This window comes from Carassius carassius, chromosome 36 (assembly GCF_963082965.1).
Source record: "Carassius carassius chromosome 36, fCarCar2.1, whole genome shotgun sequence".
Lineage (NCBI taxonomy): Eukaryota > Metazoa > Chordata > Actinopteri > Cypriniformes > Cyprinidae > Carassius > Carassius carassius.
Window position 1 is genome coordinate 19,432,939 of NC_081790.1, and position 9,608 is coordinate 19,442,546.

Genomic DNA, 9,608 nt, shown 5'->3' on the forward strand with positions numbered 1-9,608 from the left:
AGTTCCTAGGCAGAGAGTTATGGGAAATGCATTCCGGGTAGAGTGGTAACAGTAAGGGGAGGAATGAAGTGCCTTTTAGCAGAGCTTGTGGGCACTCCAGCTGGCAATCGTAACAAAGGTAGTTGATTTCTGGAACCAATCAGAGGTGTTATAAAATCCACTCACCCCTCAAAAGGCTGGAGTTCTTGTGCAGTGCTGAAATTTGTGTAGACCAGTGGGACCCAACCATGTTTCTGAAGGACCCCCAGCCCTGCACATTTTCCATGTCTCCCTTAATTCCTTTAGACACAGCCAATTCATGTCTTGCAATCTCTACTAATGAGCTGATGAGTTGAATCAGTTAGATGAAGGAGACATTCAAAATATGCAGGCTGGGGAGCCTCCAGGAGCATGGCTGGGAAACAATGGCTTACACATTATGAACCTAGCAAAGGTGTCAAAAGTATTGGCATTCATTACTCAAGTAGAAGGATAGATACTAGGGTTTAGAGAAGTTGAAGTATCAACTCAAGGTTTTTACTCAAGTAAAAGTATTGGTTTAAAAACTACTTAAAGTATAAAAGTAAAAGTAATTTAAGGAAAAAAATGCCATTAAGAACAAAAGCTTTGGCTGCGCCACAGGGGCCTATTGTGAACTACCCCACCTCCTCAAAAACACATTTTTCCAAAAGCCATAGGCCATAATGACTATAATGTCATATTAAAATGTTCATGTTGAAAAATTTGGGATGCACTAGGCTACATGTTTCAGCCACATATATGCCCATTGAAAATGAGCGCACTTTAGTACAATGCAAATACATTAAAGGACTAGAGATATGATGACTAGTTGCCTATAAGTATTGTAATGGTGCAAAAAGTCAAACTTCAGAGGCATGTCATCAATAACCTTTAATGGAATGTAAATGTACATCCAATGAGGGCAATGGACAAGAACATTGGTGCAGGCTTAGTAACAATTACTCTTGTATGGTTGTCTATTTACAATAAACGTTATAGTGCTGTCAAAATGAATGATTAATCCAAGTGATTAATTAAACACTAAAAATGAAAAATAACTCATAATCCTGATACCTTCTTGATTGATAGCTTCCTGTATTCGCTACATACGTCTGTCTGCTATGTCCAGTGTTGGGGGTGTAACGAGTTACAAAGTTGGTATAGCCTACTTATCACAACATTATCAATCGCGTTGTCAATCGCAAACAATAATTTATTAAAACGTCCTGCTACCAAACTACCTACAGTAGCTTAATTTGTGGAGGACAAAGACAAAGCACCCATTTGGTAAATGAGCCAGTGAGAAATAATAACTTTTAAGTAGGGTCCAGTGCCTTTTCGATACATTTATAATGGTACCGGCACCTAAACGGTGCCTGAACCATACTTAAAAAAAAGAACCACAAAAAAAACTATGGATAACATTAAAGAACATTACAAATTTTTAAAATAAATCCATAGCTTTCCCACGCTCCTTGGATGCTCTCATTTCTCAAGTTATGCTTCCCTTAATCTAAGGCTAATAAATGTATTTCATGTATTTCACAATCTGGGTCATTATTTAATACAAAACCACACATAATGTTTCTACTGTATCTCTGTCAATCTCTCTGATATTTAGTTAAGATGAGTGCTGTCTGTCACTGTCTTTAATCAGTTCTGTGAATTACTGTATGGTCATTCTTTATAAAGTAGCAACAATGTCGTTTGTAAAGTACAGTACTGTGCAAAAGTCTTAGGCACATTAGTATTTTCACCCCAAAAAAGGGTTTTAAGCCAGTTATTTATATCTTTTGCTGTAGTGTCTCAGTAGGAAATATCAGTTTGCCATTAATTTTAATAATAATCTATTTCGATTTTGAATGCACAAGCAGTCTGACAATGGCAAAATGAATGTTTGGAAATGTAAACTGATATTTTATACTGACACACTACAGCAAAATATATAAATAACTGGCCGAACAACATTCTTTTGGGTGAAAATACTAACGTGCCTAAGACTTTTGCACAGTAGCTAGTGTATGTATAAAGTATGTATGATTAGATTAAGTATATTTAAATAAATGTAATTAAAGTATGTGTTCGTTCATATGTGTTAAATGCTAGATTTTCGCTGGAGGAAACACCTGTGGTGTGACAAGCGAAAACTTTACAGTAGCTAGATGAGAAACCGACTGCTCCCTCGGGACCTTTTGTAAACTGTATTTATGACAAAGAACTGCACATATATGGATATTCTAACAATCTATCGATAAACACACACCTCGTGTCCTCTGTTTGTATTTGAGTCCGCTTGCACTGCTCTGCTGTAGTCTGCAGATTGAAGAGCGCGCTGAAAGACGGGGAGGAGACCGGTCTGATGCCGGTTTGATATGAAATTTAAGGGGACTGACTCTGAGGCGATTGGATACCGGTTCCATACCCAACCCTTCTTTTAAGAAATATATTTTTTAATAAACGAACCCAACATTGGCTATGTCCTAGCTGGGCTGTGATGTGATTTGTGTCATGTGCAGTTGCGATGGATCGCGTACAAACCAATAGGGTGTCGGAATGGTATATGTTTATACTTCTCATCCAACCACAATCAAATGCACTCCATCCGGATGGCACGATTTATCTGGATAGGTTTTTTATTTTATTTTTGTATTTTTTTTGAATGATGACAAGCCGGAATGAAAACAAGCCGCAATGAAATAGCAGTAACGAAGCTATTTTTAAAATGTAAGGAGTAGAAGTAAAAAGTCGGCTGAAAAATAATTACTCAAGTAAAGTATAGATACCCCAAATTTCTACTTAAGTAATGTAACAAAGTATTTGTACTTCGTTACTTGACACCTCTGGAACCTAGTCAATAATTTGATCTCAATATGATGTCACCGTGAGCTCACATGATTCTCATCATGTGGTCACAACTTTTCACAGTGAGCTAAAAGTGTAACAACACAGCGCACTCACTGTGTGCTCATACTGTGCTTACCATGTGAGGTCACTCACTATGTGCTCATACTGTGGTCACAATGTGAGGTCACTGCACACTCACTGTGCACTCATACTGTGGTCACAACATGAGGTCACTGCACACTCACTGTGTGCTCATACTGTGAACTCTGTGAGACATGTGAGACCACTGTCATATCATTGTGTTAAACTCATTCAGTTAACTGTGATCTAAAAGTTCTCTAATATTGGTCAGTAATATCACAAACATGTAGAATTTAATTTTTTATTTCCTTCAAAGTATTTCGTAATTCGGTTTCCCTGTTTATTTTGATTTATTTCAGTTTGGTGTTGGTATTTGACAAATATTTCAATTTAACAGATAAATTCTGCCTCCGGTGTTGTTTTGGTGACTATTACTCTCTCTACCTTCCTCTCTCTCTCCCTCTTTCCCTCCCTCACTCTACCTCCTCCCTCCACCAATACCCTCTCATCCTCAATACCCCGCCCCACTCAAAAACAGTCTCACAGTTTTCTAATGACTCAAACAGCTACTTATGCAGTCCAGATGCCTCCTCCAGTGCCCCAAGGGACCCTACCTCATGTGGGCGAGCCAGAACTCCTTCAAACCACCAATTCCATTTCCACTTGTTACGTCCCCCTCCTGTCTAGGGGTTTGGCAGGGGAAGTAACAAAGGAAAAAGCATAAAAATAAAAATAAAAAATAAAAAAAAACTGCAAGACTACACTTCAGTCCTCTGTCCCAGAGTGAAAATGACACCAACTCAGAAGTACACAAAGCAGATTTATTTACAAAAGAAAAACACAAGTTTAACATTAAGAGATAGGGAACAATGGCTCAGGAGAGAGCAAGGCCTAAAATAACAAACAAAACTATTCACTAACTAGTTTGAGGAGCAGCACTAACTTACCTTAAATACCCAAAATAAAAGATAAACCACAGAGACACTATGAGCCACTTGCTAATAAACAACTCAAACTCTGGAGGTTACAAACCAGAAGATCCCCCAGAAGGCTCAGTCTGGACCAGGGGAGAATTGTGTCTCTCTCTGCAGTAAACACTGGACTGCCACTTTATTCTTCACTCTCAGCCACACTCACATAAATACCTACAGGTGGTGGTGATTCATCCTGAGAGGGAACAGAGTGAGAGAAGGAGAGAGAAAGAGAGAGACACCAAGCACAACAAAGGGCACACATCCACACCCACACATTTTCACCAGAATAACAATAACACATCCAGGGACGTAATAGCCCTACCCTTAAGAATACAAACCAGGAATAAAAGTAGTTTCTACTTACATATTTTAAGGTATAAGACTAAAACACAGTTTAAACGTCCATGTTCCCAGTTCTAGAGAGCGCATTATCCACAATATTATCCGGACCTTTGATGTGCTGGATTTCGATGTTGTAGTCCTGTAGTTTGAGGGTCCAGCGCATCAATCGCTGGTTAGAAGAGGACATGTTGGAAAGGAAAGTCAGATGGTTATGGTCTGTATACACAGTTATTGGGATGGCACTACTCCCAAGTTAAGCTTCAAAATGCTGCAGGTCCCATAGTAAGGCCAGGGCTTCTCTTTTGATGGTGCTATAGGCCTGCTGATGCTTTAAGAACTTTCTGGAGAAAGACTCAGGGTGCTCGATTCCATGAGCATCCTCCTGGATCAGGACTGCTCCAGCACAAGAGTTGCTGGCATCCACCTGCAGTTTAAATTGTAGGTCAAAGTTAGGGGCAATCAACACGGGAGCATTACACAAGAGGTCTTTTGCAGCTTCAGAAGTTCTCTCACATTCATAGCTCCACTTAAAAACTCTTGATGTGCTTAGCAAGTCTGTGAGAGGAGCAGCTACAGAAGAGAAGTTCTTGCAAAAACCTATGTATTAACTGGACATGCCCAGGAACCTACTAAGCTCATGTTTGTTACAGGGTTAAGGTAAGTTTAGAATAGGGCTGTGCAAAAAAATCAAATGCAATTTTCATGCGCATCTCAAGACGCTCATGTAATTAGAAGTATATCTCCAGCACGTTCGTTCAGATCAGGGTTGCCAGGTTTTCACAACACATCCTGCCCAGTTGCTTCTCAAAACTAGTCCAAAACTACCCCAATCGCGTTTCCAGGAGGTTCCCCGATAAAAATTGCTTCCCGGGGTTAAAATATAAGTTTTTTGGCAGGGTTGCCTTGGTAAAATTCTCATTTTAGGGGCTAAATATCACGTTATTGCAGACTGCAGATTTGGCAACACTGGTTGGCATTTACTACACAGAGCCATAATTCACTGACAATCTACACAAAATCGATTTTAAAATCGCAGGCAGTTTGCGGTTGTTTTTCATGTCCGCGGTTTGAAGCAACCCCAATCCCAATAACATGATATTTAGCCCTTAAAATGCTAATTTTACCAAGGCAACCCTTGGGCAACTCTTCTGCCCAGTCCCTGCCACTAGAGAGACAGTGAGTATGCACCATTGTTTTGAGTGTTTGGTGGAAACTTTCTACAGCACCTTGGGATTGCGGGTGATAAGCACTCGAGGGTACATGCTTACGAGCTGTGCAAATGTCTGATTAAAAAGCCTCAAAGTAAAGTTTGTACCTTGGTCAGGTTGTAAAATTTGTGGTAAGCCAAACATGGTCCGGAATTTAATTACCTCTTTGATAATAATAGGTGCCTTGATAGAGCACAAAGGAATGGCTTCGGGAAAGCACATGACTGTACACATGAGGGTTAGAATGTACTCGTGCCCAGATTTTGACTTTGGTAATGGGCCAACACAGTCAACCAACAAGCACTCAAAGGGCTCTTTTATAACTGGTATGGGCTGTAAAGGAGCGACAGAAATCTTCTGATTTGGTTTACCAGCCAATTGACATACAGCACATGAGCGGCAGAATTTTGACACAAACGATTTCAAACCAGGCCAGAAAAAGTAGCGCGACACACTTCGGAATGTTTTTGTGATACCCAAATGTCCTGAAAGCACATGCTCATGAGCATCTTTCAATACATGCTCCCTATACGACTGGGGTAAAACAAATTGATAAATCTCAACAAGGGCAGCATGAGATTTCGGCCTCCATCTCTGCATTAAAAGTTGGTCATCCCAGAAATATATTACCTTGTCACTAGATTTTTATTGAGTCCCACCGAAGACTCAATGCATCTTGCTAACGAGGGGTCTGTTTTCTGAACAGCGGCCATTTGTTCCCTTCCTACCCTAACAACAGAATTCAGTTTTGACACAGTCTCTGCATTATCAAATCCCTTTATAACAGCTTCGTTTGGGATCAAATCACAATCATTTGAATAAACCAAGAAGGTTTCAAAGAGGTCAACAACGTCTCTGAATTTCCTTATTTGAGCATGCGTTACTGCACACGTGGGAAAGGCAGTAGGAAAACACTGTGCAAGACTTTATATGTCAATTATAGATGGTTCCGTAGTTACCACTGGGCATGGGAAAACAACTCAACCAGTGAGGTCGTTGCCGAGGATAACATCCATCCCTTCAAATGGTAAGCGGGAGCACACCCCAAACCTCACAGGTCCGGTTAGTAACTCTGATTGCAAGTACAGATCATGTAGGGCTCCGCTGAGATACTGCATACCCATACCTCCAACTAAGAACTCTACACAGGAATAATTAACCAGTGTGGCTAACCAATTTTCCAAAATTAGCGACTGGACTGACCCAGTGTCTCTCAGAATCTTCAATAACTTCCCTTCTGATTCAGACGAATGAGACACTGTGCCATGTAGCAGAGATGGCTGATACTCACAAGTAACAGTAGAGACAATATTAACATCACATAACGTGTGAACCAAAGCTGTACTTTTAGGTCGCATAGCGGATACTTTCTGTATCCAAGCCCTACAATCAGAAATTAGATGTTTTGCGTAAAGACATAAGAAGCAAACTTGTTTACCATTACTTTTCCTATGAGGTGAGTTGGATGGCGACTCGGTCTTAGCACGAGGTGAGTCATAGGTCCTGAGATTAGTCCTGAGCCTCACAGTAGTGAACACACTCTTATGTGTTAGAGCAAATTTGTCAGCTATCACGGCTGCATCAACAAGAGATGTCACTTTTTGGTCATTTTATTGTACCACTACACTTTCAGATAAACAATTCTTGAACTCTTCAAGCAAAATTAACTCCTGTTGATGTTCAAGTGTGGCAACTCAGTTAGAAAAACACCACATTTCAAAAAGTGTGCATTTTTCTTAGGAAAACTCAACGTAAGTTTGTTTGGCAGTTTTAACATGGGATCAGAATTTCTGTCTGTATGCCTCGGGCACTAATTCATGAGCCCTCAACACAGTGGCTTTAACAGTGCCGTAGACAAGAGACTGCTCGAGGGGCAAATCAGAGGAGACTTCCTGGCCTTTCCCAGTAAGGCTACACTGCAGAAACAGAGCCCACACATCTTTTGGCCAGCTCAACTTTGTGGCTATACATTCAAATGTGACAAAATATGTGTCTACCTCACTCTCTCTACATGGTGGAACAAGTTTGTGATTCTTACTAACATCAAAACTCGTATATGCACCAACCTCATGCGAGCTCTGAAGGGCAGGAGAGATGGCAGAAGGTGGTTGTGACCACACCCTAGGCACAGGCCTGTCTTTTCAGGTCCTGATTTTTTAACTGTTGTATTCTTAAAGCTTGGTCAGTCTCCACTTCTACAAGATGCAACTTAATAAGTAATGTTTCACACTCCTCTTGCTTAATCTGGAGATCTAGCTCCTTCATTTTAATCACTTATATAGAGTCAACATTAGGAAGGGTCCCATCTGACACAGCTCCTTATGCCATGTCAGGCAAAACCTCCACCTCCTCCATAACAGCAGGCTCGTGTAAATCCCAGTTTCCACAAGCCTATCATGCAACACCTGCTTGACAGTTCTTTTCGCTGCCTCCCTTGAAACACTGATTTAAAAAAGTCAGCTATCAACAACAAATCTACTTCTCAACAACGTTCAAAAACATCTGTGGTAGGTTGGAGAGTGAATGCAATCAAATCAAACTCCATCTACCAGGAGAAGTAACAAAGGAAAAAGCATAAAAAATAAAATAAAATAAAAAACGGCAAGACCACACTTCAGTCCTCTGTGCCAGAGTGAAGATGACACCAACTCGGAAGTACACAAAGGAGATTTATTTACAAAAAAAGCACAATAAGTTTAACATAAAGAGATAGGGAACAATTGCTCAGGAGATAACAAGGCCTAACATAACAAACAAAACTATTCACTAACTAGTTTGGGGAGCAGCACTAACTTACCTTAAATACCCAAAAGAAAAGAGAAATAAAACAACTTAAAACTTCCCTCAACTCCCTAACTGAACCAAAAACAAGGATAAAAGTATAATTCAAAGAAAAAGGCACTCTCTCCCTACAGATTCCCATTTAACTACAATATACAAAAAAATAAATAAATAAATAAAAATAATGTATTACCTGCCAATTATCTTTAGCTTTTCAACAAAGCATAAACAGAGTCAAGTTCTACTTCCAGACAATGCTCACCACAGAGACACTATTGCTAATAAACAACTCAAACTCTGGGGTTAACAAACAATGATCCACCAGAAGGCTCAGTCTGGACCTGGGGAAAAGTGTATCTCTCTCTGCAGCAAACACTGAACTGCCACTTTATACTCCACTCTCAGCAACAGTCTTAGTGAGAGAAACCAAGCACAACACAGGGCACACAACCACGCCCACACATTTACACCAGAATAACAACACACTGGTCTACCATTTCCTCTTTCCTCCCCTCCATCAATACCTTCACATCCTGTCATCTAGCAACAGCTACATACCGTACTTAGCCACAGTGACACCACCTACTCGGCCAGCTTCAGCAGTCCATCACCTTCTGTCTCAGTAGCTCTACGCTCACAAAAATTCAGCAGCAGGTCATATACAGCAGTCCAACTAAGGGTCATACAGGAGCACTCTCAACCCTGAACTCTACTTCTGGATATTTGCATTTTAAACATACATTTAAGTTAATGTTTGGAGCCCACTCACATCCTGCTTCAGCAGGCTCAATTACAGCGCCCCCTTAAGCCTCAACACTTCTCCATGCAAACTACAGTTATCTGATGCAGCTCCATCCCCTCCAGTTATTCCAATGCCGATAGAAATGCCCCTAAGTAAACATTCACCTTTCCTTAAATCACTGACATAGAGGCTGACCAATCCTGTATCAGAGAGGCAGGATGGCACGCAACAACCTCAATCATCTGGGCTGCCACTTGTCTAACTGCAGGCGCCTATCAAAAACCTGATATAGTTTACAGGCTACTAGTAGTAGAGTAAAAAAAAAAAGCTGATTTACAAAATGTCCCTTCAACAATACTTTTTCTATCATACATATTAGCTCTATAGGAATAATTTATAATCAACTTATCTTCTCCCCACAACACTCAAATTAAAACCATTAACTGTTTCATCATAACCCCAGAATACTCCTTGCAGTACACTATGGTCGACCATGCCAGCAAATCATTCACTTGGCAGGCCACGGAGCTTGGCTCGCCAAACCCAATACCACTAATGCCAAGTCTTGCCTATCAATCAAGAATCCGGTGAAGCTTCTGGGAAGGTGCCATTACTTCACTGTAAGCCACATTCGAT